The sequence below is a fragment of the Mus musculus genome, chromosome 18, assembly GCF_000001635.26.
Source record: "Mus musculus strain C57BL/6J chromosome 18, GRCm38.p6 C57BL/6J".
Classification (NCBI taxonomy): Eukaryota; Metazoa; Chordata; class Mammalia; order Rodentia; family Muridae; genus Mus; species Mus musculus.
Genome location: NC_000084.6, coordinates 21,596,430 through 21,617,613, shown reverse-complemented (window position 1 = coordinate 21,617,613; position 21,184 = coordinate 21,596,430). Strand labels below are relative to the sequence as shown.

The following is a 21,184-nucleotide window of genomic DNA, read 5'->3' as shown; positions in this document are numbered from 1 at the left end:
AGAGAGTGAGCTGAGAGGCTAGGAAAGACCTGGCTAAAGTGTTCAGCAGAATCCAAACACACAGCAACTTTATGGCAGGCTCACTGTTATAGACTCCACGTCACATGTGGAGAGTAGGTGCCATGCGTAGAGCCACATTTTCTCTGCAGAGCAGAAAGGAGAACAATAGCCTCTGGGTCTCCATCAAACCATGGTATGTCAGTCCATCTGACCACAAAATGCTATTAGTCACCCAAGCCAAAGCACATGAGATTTAATCTGTGCTGACCCACTGTAGCCATGAAAATCTACACAGATCCAGTGTTCCTGGCATAGTAGCAGGTTGATAAAATAGAACTAATGCAGGTTAAATGAACCAAAGCAACTAATGCTTAGGGGTCAAGAATATAATCTAGGTTTAAGGAGTAAATTGCACATTCTGATGTGAGCCACAGGGTTTACATACATGATTTCTGGCAAGTTAGTTCAATGCAATTTATCTGTGTCTTGAAAGCTCTGCACACATATGTGAATACTCATACATGTGCACACACACATAAACAGAAATTAACATTTTTAGAAACAGGTAGACCTAAGCTGAAACATATCTTCTGGCATTTGTTGCCTGTAATGTGAGTTTCTTATTCTCTGATCCTTTTTTTTTCATTTGCAAATTGAAGCTAATTATACTCACTTCACAGGATTCTTCCTGAAATCAAACTATTCAAATAAATCTCCAAGTTCAATATGTAGACTGGAGTTGTTCTCAATCAATTTTGTCCTACTTTAGTTTAATTTATATTATTTAAATTAAAAAACAATATTGTGTGTATATTACTGTTTTGCCTGCATGGATATTTGTGCATTATGTATGTGCCTGGTGCCCATGGATATCAGAAGAGGTCATTGAATCTCCTGGGAGTAGAGATACAGATGTGAGACTTTGTACATGCTCTGGGAATCAAATCCATGTTTTTTGGAAGAGCAGCCAGTGCTTTTAACCACTGGGCCATCCCTCCAGCCCAACTTACATTCTTTCATAACCAGGTAGAAAAAACTTAAAAGTTTGACTCTTATTTTCACAAAGATTTGGGAAATAAGACACACCATAATGGATCCCATGAAGAGTCTGTGTATTGCTCACTAGGGCTTGGCTGCACTTTGACGATAAAGGACTTCTATTTTAGAGACTGAAAATCACAAACAAACAAACAAACAAAAAATCAGTTCCTCACTCAAGCTACACATTGAGCACATGAACCTCTGCTCCATGGGGCCATTTAGGGGTCCAAGCACATGGGTTCCAGACCCACACAGAGAGAAGCATATGGTACCCAGACCCATGCTGAAGCAGAGATGGAGTTGTCATTTCAACTCTATCACATGACTACACTTCCTGTGAAGGCACTGCCATCCTCATAGGGTACAGGGAAAGAACCAGAGAATTAGACAGATGTGGCATTGCTCCTTCTGTGTCTTCCTTTCCCCCAAGTACTCATGCTCCTCACGCTATGCTCTGAGCAGCCAAGTCCCTTCCCACAAGGGGACATCACCACCATCCTCTAGTCTCCTCATGTGCAGAGAGCTCTGGGCAATGGTACATCATCTCACCATACAGTTTATTTGAGATTTTTTTTTCTTGATCTGGACCCCAAATAAAAAGACAAATAGAGATTGTGAAGAGAGTCTGTTGGGGGATGGCTCCGTTCTACTGCTGAGCCCCCTTCAACTTAGCTTACAATCCTTCGTTCCTTGCAGCCATAGACTCAACTCCGTGGAGACAATTTTCCGTTCCTCTCCTTGGCCATACCTGAAGTGAGGTTGAGGCATGCGCTTTTGGGATGTGCATTTGGGGGAAGCAAAATAATTTCCCAGGTACATTTAATGTTAATAAATAATTAGGGGGCAAGGCATGGTGGTGTACACCTTTAATCCCCACACTTGGGAGGCAGAGGCAGGTTAATCCTGTAGTACAACCAGTTTAAGCTTATCCCCAACTTTCTTACAAATAAATGAGACTCAAACTATGGTTATTTTATTTGGTCTTAACAATTACTGGGGGGTAACTCCTAATGTACTTTCTAATTGCTGGCTGGCTATTTCCCAAGCACTGTTCCCCAAATGCTTACTGTTTCTCCTGGCCATGTGCTCATGGTCCATCTCCTCTTACGGCACCGTCTCTCTCCTCGTTCTTTCCCCTCTCCCATACTCAACCAAACAACTCAAAACAAACAAAAAACAAAAAAACAAAAAAACTCTATCTCTAATCCCCCCATCCATTAATTGCCTATAACCATGTTTATTTAACCAATAGTTTTAACTTAAGTAACAAGGTTTGTACAACAAAAGCTGGGAAATAAGAGAATTCCTTTACAAACAAATTCTCTGACCAGCCTAGAATTTAGCATTGCAATACATAGCAAGAAATCAAACCTCAACAAATCTCTATGAGTTCAAGGCCATCCTGGTCTACATAGTGAATTCCAGGACAGCCAGGGCTACATACAGAGACCCTTTCTTTAAAATATATAAATAAATGAGGGATATTTGCGGTTTTAAGTATGTAATTATTAGCAACTTCTTTGAAGTATATTTGTGGATACTCCCCTACCCCCCCCCCCCTTTTTGGCCCTGGCATTCCCCTGTACTGGGGCATATAAAGTTTTCCTGACCAATGGGCCTCTCTTTCCAGTGATGGCCGACTAGGCCATCTTTTGATACATATGCAACTACTTTGAAGTATGTTTTGGGGAACTTACGGGTTTAGAAGGGACAGTGGTGTTATATGTTTCTATCCTATATGATTTACAATATCTGCATTTATTAAGTTATGATACATTCTTTTCACTTGTAGATGACTTTATTTTTTTTTTAATATTTTTTATTATGTATTTTCTTCAATTACATTTCCAATGCTATCCCAAAAGTCCCCCATACCGCCCCCCACTCCCCTACCCACCCATTCCCATTTTTTGGCCCTGGCATTCCCCTGTACTGGGGCATATAAAGTTTGTGTGTCCAATGGGCCTCTCTTTCCAGTGATGGCCGACTAGGCCATCTTTTGATACACATGCAGCTAGAGTCAAGAGCTCCGGGGTACTGGTTAGTTCATAATGTTGTTGCACCTACAGGGTTGCAGATCTCTTTAGCTCCTTGGATACTTTCTCTAGCTTGGGGGCCCTGTGATCCATCCAATAGCTGACTGTGAGCATCCACTTATGTGTTTGGTAGGCCCTGGCCTAGTCTCTCAAGAGACAGCTATATCAGGGTCCTTTCAGCAAACACTTGCTAGTGTATGCAATGGTGTCATCGTTTGGAGGCTAATTATGGGATGGATCCTAAGGTTACTTTTTTCTTTGTTTCATTTGCCTCTGTTAACCACCTGTTCACACAAAGACACATGTGTGTGTATGCACACAGACCTTCTAAGGCTCTCTCAGGGTATTTATTTCTTTTTCACTCTGTTTCTTGAGTACAGTTTACTGGGTGTCTCATTCTTAATTGAAACTTTCTTTCTAAACTTTTATTTATTTTGTATTTGTGTGTTTGTATGTGTTGGTGGGTGACAATATAGTATATTTATGGTACAGCAAATGCGTAGAGGTTAGAGGACAACCTTGGAACTTAGTTCTGTCCTTCCACCATGGGTTCCAGTGATCAAACTCAGATCACAGCAAGCACCTGTACCTTCCAAGCCATCTTAGCAGCCCCCTTAACTGAAATTTTCTTCCCTGACAACCAAACTCAATGAAATAACTATGGAAAAACATACCTTTTATTTGTGTGTGTAGTGAGTCAAGCTTTAGTTTACACATTTGCCTAAAATTCTCAGTTTTATCTTTTACCAGATAGGGGACATTCAAAGCTGTGTTCACACACACACACACACACACACACACACACACACACACACGGGCAGGGCAGGGCAGGGCAGGGACAGACAGACAGACAGACAGACAGACAGACAGACAGAGACAGAGATTTCTGGGTTCTGTTTCCTTTCAGTCCCATTTAGAAATGAGTAAATTATTTCCTGAGATTTTTTTTAAAATAAGCTTATCAAGTGCCACTGACAGCAACCAACACATGTGACCAACAGTGTGTTTTCCAAGCTCTGCCTTAAGGCTGGAGGTTCACTAGGCAACCCATTAGCCTTCCAACAAGGAACAGATGTCATAGAGTAGTCTGTCCATACCCGAGAAAACCCCTCCTTCTTTCCTCCACCCCATAGGAACACCCTCATCATTGGCCAGGGGGCTCTCTTGGTATCCACACCTGCATCAATTAAGTGTCCATAATAACCTCAAAACTGTATCAAGATATGTACATATGTAGACAGGTTAAGCAGGGGTTTGTTCTACATCCTGTTCTATGTTCAGATTGTTAGAAATTGATTCTTAAAGTTTCTCATTACAGTATCATATTGTCCCCTCCCCCCCCCCCAAAAAAAAAGAATTATAAGGACACACCTAACTCCAGCATACAACATGGACTGTCTTGCTGAGGTGTCAGAAGAACGATCAAAATATTTGTTAATTTTGTTTCTTCTATATCCTGTTTTAGCCACTCTAATTTACACTGAATCCACACTCAGGAAACAGAGAGTGATGAGCATGCACCTCTCTAGACTCCTTTTTATGTAGTCCAGGTTCAAAGCCCAAGGATGACACTGAGCACCTGTGGGGTGGTCTTTCCAGCTCAGATAAACTAAGCAAGACAGTCTTTCACAGATGTTCCCAGAGGTGTTTCTCCTAGGTGATTCTAGAGCTTGTCAAGTTGGCAGTAATATCATCTTTCACAACTTCCCACTACACAACTTTTATCTAACTTGTTGTTGGGTTTTACTGTTGTTGTTTTGTTTTATTTTGTTTTGTTTTTTGCAATGTTTGCTTGGTCTACAGTGTTAGAGAACAAGCACAGTCCTTCACATATGCTATGCAAGTGCACCCTCTGGGCTGTATCTCAACCCCATAATATTTAATACCCTGTCTTATTCTATTTTTTTTTACTGCTAATAACTCAATACTAGAGGCTGGATAAGTCCTAAAGAGATTGACTGTAGTTCACAGTTATTGTCCAAGGTCAAAAGATCGATCTTGCCAGGGAAATCCTCCCTGGCAGAGTCCCAAAGTAACACAAAGCATCACAAATGTGCTGTGGCCCCTTCATCCTCTGTACAGTACCATGGAGTTTCCTCTTTGATAACCTTATCCCAACCCCATTGTGTCCCATATCGAGGATTAACATTGAATGTGAACTTTGGAGGATGTCTTCAAACCCAAATTAATATGACACAGCATCTCATATTCCGCATATATTTGGCTCACTTTTGCAACATGTAAAATATTCTCACTTATTCAATGAGAAAATTTTAGTAAAGATAAGTAGCTGTCTTGTGCTCTTTCTGCATCCTCTGGCTCAGAACAACTTTTGTCAGGGCTGGCGCTAATTAGATGCCTCGCTAGTAAAGAAAACATTTAGAAATACATTCTAGATAGTATTATATTACAATGTTTTCAGATATAACTTTTCAAATATTTAAATCCTTCAAATAATCTAAATGTGCTTGAGTTAATACAGTGTCCCTATTTTTACTATTTATTATGTCTAATGTGCATCTATAATATAGTTACACAAATACCTACTGCTGTAGGTACAAATTACACAGATATACTCAATTCTTATAAAATCAGAGAGTTCTTATTTAAACAAGCCAGGCGTGGTAGTATACACCAGTAACCCCAGCACTCAATAGGCTAAGGCAGGAAGATTAAAAGTTTGTGGCCAGCATAGGCTACAGGATGAGCTTGAAACAAGTCTGGGCTACACAGTGAGATCCTGCATCACTCAAATAAAATGAGAATGGAAATAACTTTAACAATAACCAATAAGAGTAATAAAAAGATGGTTTTGATGATAAATGAATATTATAAGTGAATATCTGCATTTTTAAAAAGTAGAAGGGCCAAACAGAGTGCCATGCCTATAATTCACTTGGCAGGCTAAGGCAGGAGGATTGCACAAGGTCAAGGACAGCCTGGGCTACATAGTGAGAAGTAATGAAAGCAAAATGCATAGAGGGATACTGTTGCTTTTCTAGTCCATGAGATGACCCTATGGTGATGTCATTTATGAAATTAATTGTTATGAATTTGAGGTTTGCTGTATCACAGGCAAATTGACTGCCACTCTGGGGAATGCATGGCCACTCTGCCACCACACCTCCATTCTCATTACATGTTATACATTATATATGTTATGAATGGCTGTGATACTGTAAGAGCCGTAGGAATCATGTGTGTCTGTGTAATTTGCATCTATAGTAATGCATGTTGTTTACATATAGAACAGATGTGTGAAGACTGGACTTAGCTGGCATAAAGGTTGCTTTCATGAAAGGAGGGGCAGCCATGTCCTTATATCTGTGCCTAGCAAACAAGGCAGAATATTCCTCCTCACCAGACATTGTAATTCTTAACCCTTGTCTAGTCATTAAAGTCTTAATTTATTAAGGAAGGAAATTAAGATTGAATCCCAGTTATTTGACTAGAATGAAAGTCACTGTGAGCTTCAAAGATGAAAACGTTGCCACATTTCTCTGTTGAGAACTGCTAAAGCACATTCAGAAAGCCTACTGCTAAGGCAATGATGTATCACTTTTCCTTCCATTATATGTTTTTAATCAGAGCGTGACTTCACACTAGACAAAGCGATGCTTTATGCATGGGCTCACTTGTTTTTGCTAAAATCTCCTGACATGATTAATTTTACTTTAATGCTTTTGTCTTGTTGTAATGGTAAGGATGATGGGTATAAACCAGGCACAAATACATGCTTTTCCATTATAATGCCTCTGAGCATTAAAAATATCTTAGATGAAAGGGAAAAAAATCACAGGAGACTGGTCCGACTGGAATTAAATTTCTTGCTACCTGAACACACAGTGCATGAGATTAAAAAAAAATGATTCAGTCATTGTTTTTAGTTTTATTTTGGGTATTTTTATAGCAATTTATTCATCTGTATGATGAGATCTGAGGAGGAGGAGAGAGACCGGAGTGCATGGATTTCTTGATCGCATTTGTTGCTCTGCAATGCTCACCTCCTTCACAGTGCAAAGAGACTGAAACATTAACCAGTTCTTTGCCAGGAGTGTATATCCACCAGGTCAAAGGACAGCACGTGATAACATCTCTACTGGATGCTTGGACTCAGATATAGGCTAAGTTTTGTTCATATTGATTTGCAACTTAATTGTATAAAATATATACGGTTCATCCAATTCACATGAGGCAAGGGTATATAATTTGAAGAAGGAAACTATAGATCGTTCAACAAGTAAGACCCACTTTGTGAGCAGCCATTGAAGGACTGACTCCACCACAGTCATGTTTTCAGCTTTCCCAGATAAATGATAGCAATGTGCCTGTAGTTTAAAAGTGCTCCACCTCCTTCTTTCCACACAGCCCGTCTGCTTGTTTTATTTGTATCCTAAGTAAATCTTGTTCCAATAAGAATATCATCCAACACCATCCAAGAGCACTTGATACAGTCATGAAGATACCCTCTATCTATATGGTCCTACATGCTAACTACTAGCCACCAGTGGCTTCTAGGCACTTAAATGAGGCTAATATGACTGGCTGAAAGAATGAGTTTTCTCTTTTCATTTTACCATAATAAATTTACGTTTAAACCGCTCTCTTATAGCAAGTGGCTTCTGTATTGATAGCACAGCCCTGAACAGGTAGTTAAAGATGAGTGGTGGTATGGTCCACCATTTCAACCCAATCTATTTCCCTGAAGGCAGTAAAACAGTAACTTTTGTAGTTTTATTTCTGTTGCTATGAAGAAATGTCCCTCACAGAAAGCAACATAGGGAAGAAAGAGTTTATCTGGCTTAAACTAGTTCCAAGTTACAGATGATTGTTTGGGGAAGCCAATGCAGGAACATCATATCTGCAGTCAAGAGCAAAGAGAAAGCAAATGCATCCATGCTTGCTTGCTCTCACACAGCCTTCCTTACTCAGACACAGTTGAGGACCACGGCCATAAGATGGTAGTGCCCATGCTGGGCTGGGTCAATTAAAAGTCAGGACTGCCTCCCAGACATTGCATAGACCACCCTGATCTAGACAGTTCATCAATTGATGTTCTCTTTGTAGGTAATTTTTTGTGGGTTGTGGAACACTGACAGTGTAAGCTTTACCATCTCAGTGAAAGCTCCATGTATAGAATCTAAACTGAAAAGCATGGATACCTCATGGGATCCATGGTCCTGTACTAGGACCTCCTCACCTTCTGCCTTCTCATGCTAATTTCGTGAACCCTTGTGTGTGCATTACCTGGTATATTCATTGTCAAGAGCTATCATGATTATGCACTGGATCCTAAGACGACACCAAAAAGCTATAGGCAAATTCACAGAAGTTCACAAAGATAGACTAAGAAGCCACATTGTAAGGAAGAATCCGGTTTTGCCTTCTAGCCATGTTTCTCAATCTTCCTGAGGCTGCAGTGCTTTAATACAGTTGCTCATGTTGTGGTGACCCCCAACCATAATTTTTTTTGTTGCCACTTCATAATTTTATTTTTGCTACTGTTACAATTCATAAAGCAAATATCTGATATGCAGGATATCCAATGTGGCCACTGTGAAAGGGTCATTCTACTTCCCCCTCAAGAGAATAATGACCCATAGGTTGAGAACCACTGCCTTAGAGCCTTTGGCTACCAGCATGGGAACTGGGTTGCCCGATTGTATATATTTCCAAGAGCTGTCATGGTAATATACTAAGCACCTAAAACAACAAGAAAATATTTTATCTGTTTTGGAAGGTAAGAAGTTCAGAGTATCTGCCAAGCCATGCTGGGATGCAAATCTCTTAGACAAAATCAATTCCTACTTTACCTCTGGTAAAGTGTTTAGCTTCTGGCGATTCCCGGTAACCCTCCGTGCTCTGTAGCCTGCAGCCTCACGATCCAGTGTGTGTCTGCTTCTTGCAGGGCATTCTTCCCTGTGTCACTCCTCCATAACCGATGTTTCTCTCATCTCTCTTATGTGCATAAGTGCCTTTGTGTTTAGGGTCTGCCCTGATATAGTATGGCCTCCTTTTCCCTCAATTTTAATCTCTAAAAATGCTCTTTCCAAATCAGGTCACATATACCGATTCTAGGTATCAGAATTTGACCTTTCTTTTCTTAGACATACAATCAACTTCCTGCACCAAAATAAGAACACATACAAAGGAAAAACAAAATTCTAGTCTGTTCACTCATATTTATCCGTTTACTTCTCACAATAGCTCTCTGCAGCAATAGGCATTGCTTTTATTTATTCTTCGGATGTCTATATGGAGACACAGAGACATGCAGTGATTTGCTCAAGGTCACACAGATGGTAAATGGCAAAGCCAGAATGTATACCAAATAAAGCCCCAGAGCCTGCACCCTTGCTGCTTCTCATTACGCTGGTAATAGCAGAGTACGTGCTATAGAGGAGTTGGAGCTAGAACAACAGTCAGCAAGCTCCTCGATCAGTTCCCTAGAATAAAAAGGAGTACGCCCTGCACAAACAGAGTGCGTTCCATCACAGGCATGCTTACCTACTGATCCAGCCCTGCTCACTTTGCTTTTAATTGAAGACTGAAGAAAGACTACAGAAATGAATTCTAGCAAATGCCTTTTCCATATCCTTTGATTCAGTCATCTATTAGGTGTTATCTATTGTATAATCTGCTGAATTATCCTGCTAAAATTATGGGTTACTTCAACTTGTTTGTATGTGTCATAATTTCCTTGCTTCCCTAAACTAAATTAAATCATAAAATACCTATTGAAAACAGAAGGAAGGAAGGAAACAGGGGCTTTGTGTTATTTTCTGGTAAAAGTTATTTTAGCATAATATGTTCTTTATTCTCAGAACACTAGACATTTCCACCATCCCTTTTTTGTGAGCTCCCTCTCTTTCAAAAAATGTTAGCTGTAAGGTCTATGTGCCAACATCTCTAAGAAAGATGTGCCCCAGTCTGGTATGGTGGTGCACACCTTTAATCTAGGCAATTGGGAAACAGAAGCTGATAGATGAGCTGCAGGCCAGCCATGGTCCTGTACTAGGACTTCTTCACCTTTCATACTAATTCCATGAACTCTGGTGTATTTATTACCTGATATATTCATTGTCAAGAACTATCATGATTATGTACTGGATCCCTTAAGATAACACCCAAATTCATTCATAAATCTGATTGAAGTTTTCCAGTACTGTAACCATTAACTTTACCAACTGCCATATCCAGGGATCCATCCCATAATCAGCCTCCAAACGCTGACACCATTGCATACACTAGCAAGATTTTGCTGAAAGGACCCAGATATAGCTGTCTCTTGTGAGGCTATGCCGGGGCCTAGCAAACACAGAAGTGGACGCTCACAGTCAGCTATTGGATGGATCACAGGGCCCCCAATGGAGGAGTTAGAGAATGTACCCAAGGAACTAAAGGGATCTGCAAACCCTATAGGAGGAACAACAATATGAATTAACCAGTACGCCCCAGAGCTCGTGTCTCTAGCTGCATATGTATCAGAAGATGGCCTAGTCAGCCATCAGTGGAAAGAGAGGCCCATTTGGTCTTACAAACTTTAGATGCCTCAGTACAGGGGAATGCCAGGGCCAAGAAGTAGGAGTGGGTGGGTAAGGGGGGTGGGGGTGGTGTATTGGGGACTTTTGGGATAGCACTGGAAATGCAAATGAAGAAAATACCTAATTAAAAAAATACCCTGCCGGGCAGTGGTGGCGCACGCCTTTAATCCCAGCACTTGGGAGACAGAGGCAGGTGGATTTCTGAGTTCGAGGCCAGCCTGGTCTACAAAGTGAGTTCCAGGACAGCCAGAGCTATACAGAGAAACCCTGTCTCGAAAAACCAAAAAAAAAAAAAAAAAAAAAAAAAAAAAAAAAAAAAAAATACCCATTGGAAGTATGAAAAAAATAAAAAGACATTCTTTTACTCTTTATTATTGTCAAAAACCTGAGTCATTCGCCTCAACTGAGCAATAATCAAAAGATAGGCACAGTGAATTAAAGAGAAGTGCAATGGCTGCTTGCTTTCAATAATATCATGAAATTTACAGAGGTTTGATATGCCATATTGTGACTGTCACAAATACATGCAAATAGGTTTCTAAATATAATGCAGGCAACAATCCAGGCTGGCTCTCATAATTGACTTGAATCTCTAATGTCCAGCTCAGTTGTGAATCCGGCCTTGTTGCTCTGTCTTCCATGCTCCTTCGGTTAGTCTCAGCCCCAAACTGAGAAGTATCAGTAAACACAGGCCCAACACCAAGCCAGGAGACCAGGGCCACCAAACTCCTTTGCTACACTGAGTCACTTTCCTTGACCTTTAGAAATGTTAGCTTTCCTGTACTGTGTTAGAAAAAAAAATGAAGCTAAAACAGGATATGATGAAATTAAATTAAATTAAATCAGTCTCACAAAGAGAAATATTGTGTGTTGTCTGTTACTTGTAGGGCAGAGTTGAGATGGGAGAGGAATAAGTACATGAAATACCTTCATGGAAATCAATTTATAAAAGTCGATGAAATATAAACTTTATAAACAGAAACAAAATGCATATTTTTAAAGATGTTGCTAGTACAGACTATGTTTTAGTCATTTATAAATATGATAGCTGATGGGCTGCATAAAGCCAACAATGAGAGTTCTGCCTTTTGCAGCTCAGCTGGCTTCCTACACAGGAAAAACAAACCTGCAAGCCATAGGCTGTGTGCTCTCCAACCAGCCCCTTATAAGTAAATGTGACTGTTGAAAGCGACAGTCTACAGGAAGAACAACAAAGCCCATTAATACTCCTGGAAAATAGCAGGACATCTCTTCTGCTGACAGTGGCTCCCTAGCATCGCCCTCATGCATGCTAATTCATTAAGCAGAACTGATAGGGACAGAGAGAGTCCAGGGCTCTGTGAGGGTGTCTGTTTTCCTTGTTTGCAGAATATAGCATGTCACTTGAAGGAATGCAAATAGCAAATGCATGCATACAAACATATTTCCCAAGATAAATAATTCCACCGCCAACTTTTTCTTCTGAGAGAATGTGTTAGCAGTCATTGTTTATCCAGTTGTCAGCAAAGATTTCCTGTAAAGAGCCAGCTAGTAAATATTTGGGGCTTTGCAGCCATAAGGTCCCTGTTGCAACTACTCAACTTTGTCCTTGTAGCACAAAAGCAGCCATGAACAATCAATGAATAAGCACAGCTGAGTTTCAGTAGGAACTTTATCAGCAAAATAGAGCAAGGGCAGGATTTGGATAGCAGGCTGTAGTTTGCCACTACTCTCTCAACCTCTGGGTTGGCTCTCTTGGTGGGTCGAACAACCCTTTCACAGGGGTCACCTAAGACACTGGAAAATGCAGATATTCACATTATGATTCATAACAGTAGCAAAATTGCGGTTATGAAGCAGCAACGAAAATAATTTTATGGTTGGGGGGCCATCACAAACAGGAATTGTATTAAAGGGTCCTCAGCATTAGGAAGGAAGGTTGAGAACCACTGCTCCAGACAAAGCATCTATTAATTTGTTCACAAATTATACCACTTGGTTATGAAACAATGGTTATTGTAATATATTAATAATTAATATTTATTACACTGCCCTAGTCCTTTGCATGTATTAATTCATTTAGTGCTCACACCATTCTCTGATGTCAATTCAATGACTCCCATTATCTAGAGGAAGACTCCAGGGCGAAGAACAGTCAGAGAACTTGTCAGATCCCACAAATGAGAAAAACAGGCAAATTCTGAGCTCAGAGAACCTTCCAGAGTTCAATCCATATACCACACAGGCAAGTGACTCCCAAGGGATTGGCTGACCTTGATCGTCAACTTCATAGGCAGACACTGTTCTGAACACAAACAAAATAATTTCTTTACCAGGAACACGAGGACAGATACTATGCCTATCATTGGATTCCAAGCCTGACTCATACTTGGTAGTTGAATCAGAGGATTAGATCTCATGTGGGAGTACCAGAAGCAGGCAAACATGGCTTCAGAAGACATGGAATCCCCAAGAGGGCAAATATAGATCGTGAGGGGGTTCCAACCTTCCAACAGTGTGTACAGCAGTTCAATAGATGTAATTGGTTTATAGTTATATGCATTATGCATTTGCATTTGCAAATATCTATTACATAACCCAGGCCTATTTAAGGATTATATATGCAAAAGAAGTAGGAGATGAAAAATTGAGGAAGAAGAGTTTATATGTGAGTGACACCAAAATGGGTAATGAATTCTTAATTGAACAGTTAACATGGAGTCAGTGTTGCTACTCTTCCATCTTACTGATGAGAAAATTGGGAACGTGGGCATCACTGTTTCCTGGTGAGATAGCAGTGAAGCTCAGGCAGCTGGGTCCAGAGCCTCCCTCAGCCCCATGCACCATCACTTTTACTTTGAATTTACTATTTTTAAAGACTTAAAAAATCTTATTTAGAGACATGAGCTCCGGGGGGTACTGGTCAGTTCATATTGTTGTTCCACCTATAGGGTTGCAGATCCCTTTAGCTCCTTGGTTACTTTCTCTAGCTCCTCCATTGGGGACCCTGTGATCCATCCAATAGCTGACTGTGAGCATCCACTTCTGTGTTTGTTAGGCCCCGGCCTAGTCTCACAAGAGACAGCTATATCTGGGTCCTTTTAGCAAAATCTTGCTAGTGTATGCAAATATGTATCAGAAGATGGCCTAGTTGGCCATCAGTGGAAAGAGAGGCCCATTGGTCGTGCAAACTTTATATGCCTCAGTACAGGGGAACGCCAGGGCCAAGAAGTGGGAGTGGGTAGGCAGGGGAGTGGGTGGGGGAGCATGTGGGAGACTTTTGGGATAGCATTGGAAATGTAAATGAAATAAATACTTAATAAAAAACCAAAAAAATCATATTTATTGTTTATTTATGTAATGCTTGTATATATGAGCACACACAAGTGTATGCCTGTTCATTCTCATGGTACAGTGACTGTGTCGAGGCCAGAGGACAAGTTAAGAGTATCTGTTCTCTCCCTCTACCATGTAGGCTCTGTGGATCAGACTGACTCATCAGATTTGGCCACGAGCGTCTATATCCACTGAATCTTATCACTAATTCCTGGTTGTGATTTTAATTGTGGACAGGTATTAAGGACACTTTGGAAGTGTGCATGTTTATTTATTGAATGAAGTTAATCTTCATAACAGCTCTAGGTAATGCTTTGTATGTCTTCTCAGTTGCAAGGCATTTTCAGAGCTATTAGTCAATGGGTACCCCTTAATATCCCATGAGATAAACAGGTCACCATTTATTACCCGTATTTGACATTTCTGGAAACTAAAGTTCAGAGTGGTTAAGTGACTTGTCAAGGTCACACAATAATTGATGAATTTGTGGCTCAGGCCCTTGGCTTCTGACCTAATTGGTTCAGCGTTCTTTCTATTAAGCCAAGTTCTGTAAAACCTTATTAGGATTTCTTTGACCTGTAACTGACATCATTTGATCTCTTTCTAACATGATTTTTTTTTTTTAGTTTCAACCAGATTATTTAGAAAACTATTTCTATATCAGAAGTGTTTAAATCACCATAGCTAAGCCAGGTATTGTTGTATACACTGGTAAACCTAGCACTGAGGAGGCAGAGGCAGAGGAATCGTTACAAGTTCAAGGCCAGTCTGGTTTATTTAGGTAGTGAGTTCCAGTCGAGTCACAGCTACACAATGGGACTGTGTCTCCAAAACAGCATGAAATGAAATTGTCACCATAGCCATTGTGAATGGAAAATAATTCCCAGCTTACAAATGCCGAGGTGAACACACAGTGTTGTATTAACAGTCAGGCACCCCAGTGGTCTATAACTCAAATTCTAGCAGGAAACAGACAATATCCTGTAGGAGAAAAAGAGCTCCTTAGAGAGCTGCTTCAAGAGGAAGGCACACTGCCCCTCCTCCACCCAGGGCTAGTAACCCCCCACCCTGGCACTTTGACCACCATCATTCTGAAAGGCAAGTGAAGGGGGTCAGAGAGGGGAGCTTCCAGACTGAACAGAGACAAAAATGTGTGGAAAGACTGATCCACACAAATTAGGACAGCCTGCAGTAGGGCCCAAGAACAAACACTTTGCCTTTTCCCTTCCCTCCATCAGTCTGCGATTGTACCTAACTGTAAGCAAGCAGCTACAAGAAGGGCAGAGTCACATCACAGAGGAGAGTGTGACTCTGTGGGGACAATCCGATGTCCAGCATACCATTTGTGACTGCCACCCCATGTCAGAGTCCTAAATAAATAACTGAGAATGTCAAAGTACATATATACTTTCAGTTCTTGGGAACTGTGTTATCTGGTTTGGCTCACTTAAGCTTCCTTACAAGCTTTAGATTTTGTATTTAGGATCAATTGGTCCAAACAGAAGTAAGCAAATTGGAATAGCTAAATAAGGAGATAGACAAACTAGGGACATGTCAGGAGGACCGCACAAGTGACTGTGTCCCCCAAAAGATGGATGACCAGTCTATCGTAGGGCCATCCTCTGACCACCAGTGTTGCACAGTTTTTACCCCCTTCCACCATGTTTTTTCTCCAAAATGAAGGTACTGCCCAGAGTATAGCATGTGCTTTGTGTGCATTGACTATGGATTGAAAACTGGTTTACTTGAGCTTTAGAGTATACACATGCCATTCACTTTTACAGACTATGTCATAGCATCTGCAGTGAGTCTGACACCTGTGTCAGCAGCAATGGCCAATGGCTGCTGCTTTCCCTCATCTCCTTTATTTTGCAGAGCTCGGCCTGCCCAGCATACAGCTCCATTGGTTCAAGCCCTTGCCTCACTGTTGCTCATATTTACTTGATCCCAGTCATGTTTCTGACCAACGAAAGGCAGCATATCTGAGGGATGCTACAGGCTTGAGCAGGAAGCTTGTGAGAACTATCAAATACTAAAGGAAAAATCAGGGATCCGGTCACTTCCAAAAAGAGGCACATGAATATTTGTGGATGTCAACAGATAATCAGGTCTCTGGTTATAATCTGAAGGTAGGGAGGTTTGGGGCAAGATGGCCCCAAATTTATTTAGCTAGAGAATTGGGAACTTTCTTTTCCACATAGAGATTTTCCAGTTGGTAATTGAGGAAATCCAGTCATGTGAAAAAGAAGAGATTGAAAAAAAAATGCTTGATTAATTAGTCATTAAAAAGAAACATGTCAACAGCATCAGTAAAGGCCCATTCAAGGGAAACTATTTAGTTATGGACAAGGGAATAAAATCCCTGCCCTGGACAGAAACCTAACATTCTAATCTGTGAGTCCAGTAAGTGTGAGTCCAGTAGAGCCCATCAGTCACCTGCCTAAGGAACCACCCTTCAGGAAAGAGGGATCACTGGTAGGAAAGCAGGCTTACATCAAGCCACAGCTAAAAAGATAGGCATAATAATTATGCCTTTAATTAGATAATGTTCTTTTCTGCCCCAGAATTCCTTGTCCCCAGTATAGTCCCTACAAGCCACTTGGAGGGTTGCAGGGTCGGTCTGCTCGCTTTTCCAACTCAGACAGGCACAGCTTTTCCTTTCCCTTTGTTCTTACTTACTTTCTGACCTGGACAGAGCATGAGTATGCTTCTTGGGTACTCTAGGCTTTCTCCTTCTCAGAGGCTTTCTGCTGAGTAAACTCACACTTTCTAGCTCTTTCTGAACTCTGGCTGGATGGTTCAACTCAGATGTTCTGGCTCAAAACTCTTCTCCAAGCTGACTGATTCAAACTGACTTCTTTTGGCTTCTAACTGAATTGCTCTACTTGGCCTCAAACTAACTCTAGCCATCTGTTCCAATCTCCTAGTTCATTCTCATTCTCTGACTCATTCTGTCTTCACCTACAACCTTTCTCTATAAAACTGTCTTAGTAAAGCTGCCTCCTCTTTCTCTCCCCTCTCTCTCCCTTTCCATTTCTCTCCCTCCTCTCTCTCCCTTGCCTTTTATCTCCCTACCCTCTCTGCACTGCTCTCTTAGGCTCTCTCTTTCCTTCACTGTCCTCTTAAGTAGCCTTTCTTTCCTGTACATTCTCCTGAGAGTTGAATGTATCCTATCTCACTTATTCTGTCAAATCTTTCTCTGATTCATCACTTTGTCTGCCCCCAAATTAGATAGCACATTCATACATGGCTGTTTCCTTCTACAAACTAACTTTACCTTGTTAGAGATTTAAAAATGTGTACTAAGGGCCTGTCTGTAGTTTGGCAATATCATAAAATAATCCAGGGCAAGTCTGCATTCTGGCTGGATCTTATCTTTGGATGTGATCCCTTGCCAGAGCAGCCATGCTTCCAGATTAAAATTCCCCTACAGAAGGCACCATGTCTAAAGCAACTCTTTTCTTTTTAAGTATTTCATTGGGGGCTTCATTACAGTTTTAGAGGTTTGGTCCATGATCACCATGGCATGAAGTAGATAGGAACAGAACTGGAGCCATAGCTGAGACATCCTGATTTGCAGACAGAGAAAAAAGACACTGGACCTGGCTGGGTATCTGAAACCCTAAAGCCCACCCTCAGTGACATAGCTCTCTTCAACAACATCACACCTCCTAATCCTTCTAATCCTTTTCACACACTTCTCCTCTCTGATGACTATGAATTCAAATATGTTATCTTTTGGGGACCATCTTCATTTCAACCTCTACATGCTCTGCATCCTCCCTTTCCACCACTGGCTGGCTGTCCTCCATGTGGCTGATCTCCATGGAGCTTTAACTCAAACCTATAGCTGTTTTGTTTTCTTTCTCTCCTCTGTTCAACTCTTCTGGAAGCTTCTGTGATTTATAATTTGCCTGCTCTGGAGTTTTTCTTTTAAGCTCTAATGAAATTGTCCTCCAACTTCTGTTTGGGTCCATTCTTAAATTCTTTTATTTTTCTGGTATCATCTGGTACCCCAAATGGGACTCCAGGTCTATATCCTCTCTACTTCTTCCTGAGGAGTCTGCTTCTTTTCTTATTACTTTTGCTATGAATGGACATTAGCTTTGCTTGACTTTAAAGAAGAAATCTGTCAAAATTATGAAGAGGGTTGCTTCCCTTTGGAGAACAGAAAACAAGTGACCAGATGTTCAAGGGTATCAAGGCCCCCCGGAATTGCTTTGGTGCTTGTGTTAATTTTAATAAAATCAAATATTAAAGTCATCCTTTGATACATTGTCTCACTATATAGCCCAGTATGGCATGAAACTTGCTATGTAGCCCAGACTCATCTCAAAAACATCATTTTCCTGTCCCAGCCTCTCTCATGTTGCCATCATATACATGCAACACCACACGTGCTTCTGAAAGTCATTCTGTTCCACATTAAGTACATGGCTCCTATCAGACACATTTACACTCACTAGTTATGCTTTCTTCTGATGCCAGGCATTAGGGCATCAGAGAAACCCTTCCATTTGCCACCAGCTTATCTCACACTGTACACAGGTAAAGGTTGCTTTACAGTCAATCATATATACCCAGGATTCCTCTGGGCAGAATTTCAAGGGTAGATTTTGTTACGTTTTTATCCTCTACCTGCTTGTATAATTTAAGTGCCCAGATTTTCGGGAACAACCATAATGTGGTCAAGAAAGGACAAAAGCAGCCAACCTTATCACATCATTATATCCTCACTCACAGGGCAGAAGAACCTTACTACCCCAAATCTCTTTTGCTTACCTTGCAACTTTTCCTCCTCTCTGTCCTCCATCTTGTCAGATGCTCATATGTCCAGTCTTAAATTCCTCATGCTTCCAGAAGATGAGATGAAGAACTTGAAGAAAAGGAGAATAACAGCCATTTTGAACATATGGTTCAACATGGTTGGTGTGCCATGGAAGCCATGATTTCTGGTCCAGAGAGAACCTATTCTGCACATTTTAGGACTGATTGTGCATCCTTCATTTTGGTGACAGTCATTAATGAGAAGACAACTTTGGGAAAGCTGTGCTTTCTTGAGTATCTTTCTGATACCTTTTCCAACTTAAAGTTCCAGTGTTTAATAGAATGTCATCCCTAGTGTTCTTCCTTCTGTATACTCGGCCAGTGCTGTGGTTTCGATAATAGCTGGTGATGATTTTTCTTTCAAATCCCTCTCTCTTGAGAAACCCTGCTGCGTTGCTCCTGACCATTTCCATTTGTCCTTGACACCAGGCCTCCAGATTCACTCTATATTTGTTGTTCTCTATTAAGAAAATGGCATCTTCCTTTCCCCATACTAAATATTTGCATCATCCCCGAAGCCTCTTCTCCAACTCCTCCATAGCTCATCAACAAATGCTATCACTGTTACCTTCTATATCCATTCTGATTCACTTCTCAGCTCCATTCACACTGTCAAGCCCAAAGGTAGAATCTGTCAATGAATTCGAAAGACATCCAAGATAAAACCCACTTCAGGGTATCTCAACTTCCTCATATTCATTTTCTGCTATTTCTGCTCTTTCACATACTTTCCTTCAATGTTTCCAACCTGAGTCCTACAGATTTCTGAAAGAGAGCCCTCCCAATATTCTGGGCCACTATTCACACCTTCTTCTCAGTGTAGAGCATTTTGTCTATTTAATTTCAGATTAAGATCTCTATCATTTTCACAAACAACTTGCTTTCTAGAACACCAAGTTAAAGTTGATACAGGATGTTAAGAAATCACTTGCATTACATTTATTCTATCTAGGAACTCCAAACCTACCTCTAATAGCATACAGTCTACCTCTTCCATTTCGTCATATAACCTGCCTGCTTACACTTGGAAAGATGATTGCTGTCATAGTCACTCAAATGTCTGCTTCCCTTCCTAAACTGGAAGCAAGGATATTGTGCCTTGTTGTTGTTGTTGTTGTTGTTGTAGCTAATCTGTCAGGCACATGTAGTAATTATTGAAAAATTGAGCAAGCAGTCCCTAAACAGTAAGACCAGCTTAAGCCATCCCAGGAATCAATAAACTGATATCAAAGTCATCTCACCCCAACATATTATTTATACAGTGAATTGTCTCATCTTTATAAACTGCTATACTGGGAGGCTCAAAATATTGTTAGCTGCAAGCAGAATATTAGAAGTTCATCCTGCACTTTGGCGCTTTGGGGGCAGTGGATTCATGAGCTATGGAGATACCGTTCAAGTTCAGAACTTGTGGGTAAACTTTGAAATGTCCCTGTGTACCCTTCATGTTGCAGAGCAGGGACTAAGCAGATGTTGAAAGTCCATGCTTCCGCCAAGTTATGGTGCCCTATGTATGGTGCATTTTGATATCAGTAGGTATTGCTTTTATGAACTGTTTTGGATTGGGCCCTTATTTTCAGTAATCACTATTAAATAGGATGGAGATTACCACAGAGGCTATGAATGAAACATTGATATGTTTCAAACTATTGTTATAAATCAAAAGTATATGACATAAGTTGGCTGTCTATATAAAAGAATTTCTTAGATTAGAATATGTAATATTAAATACTGATGGAAACCTGTGTTCTGAGTCCATTTTCTTCATCTTTATCTGGTAGTCGTGGTGATAGTTTGGTTTGGTTGTTTTGTTTTCTTCTGCCCACTGGTGTTTAATCTCTGAGATTTCCTGCTAAGTATCAATGAGATCAGAGTGCTAGGTAGGTCATCTTCATATTTAGAAACATAAGTTCTACCAGCTTTAAATTCAGAGGAAGAAAGTCCTTTCTACACTGAAAAGTGTCCCACAAGTGTGATACATCCTCACTGTATCCAGCAAAGAGAGGACAGCCTGAACAGAGGCAGACTGTGACAGACTGTGACATTGCATTTTCAATTTAGGAAATGGCAGAGTTGGGAACTGTAAAAAGGTGAGTTAAGATCAGGTGTAATGGATTATATGAAACACATTTGGATCTTATACTGCAGTCAGTAGGGAGCCACCAAATATCTTTGAGCAGGAAAATAACATAATTAAGTTTGTGTTTAAGAAGCTAATTTTGGATGAATTGGAAGAGGAGGGATTGGAGCCAGGGTAACCATTTATTACTCAATCCAGGCAGAGGCTAATAAGGGCCTGATTTACAGTGATAGTTACAGAAGCTAAGATTAGCCAATTTGAAGGTAATTTCATAAGTGGAATTAAACATCACTTGCTAACTACTAGGCAATACAAGGTGAGAAGCTTTGGTTGACCAAAAG

At 40.6% G+C, this 21,184-nt stretch overlaps 1 protein-coding gene and 1 long non-coding RNA gene across 7 annotated transcripts in view; one reads left to right on the top strand and one right to left on the bottom strand.

Annotated features, from left to right (window-relative positions):
• Positions 1 to 21,184, bottom strand: part of Gm31646 — a 169,103-nt gene that overhangs the window by 31,982 nt on the left and 115,937 nt on the right. Inside the window, exon 6 of one of the 5 annotated variants that reach the window (XR_877210.2) lies at positions 18,719 to 18,812. The exons of the other annotated variants lie outside the window; for them this stretch is intronic. This is a non-coding gene — a long non-coding RNA (predicted gene, 31646). The remainder of the gene's footprint in view (positions 1 to 18,718; positions 18,813 to 21,184) is intronic. 5 annotated transcript variants of the gene reach the window in all.
• Positions 1 to 21,184, top strand: part of Klhl14 (kelch-like 14) — a 122,551-nt gene that overhangs the window by 55,316 nt on the left and 46,051 nt on the right. The gene's annotated exons all lie outside the window — the stretch shown is intronic.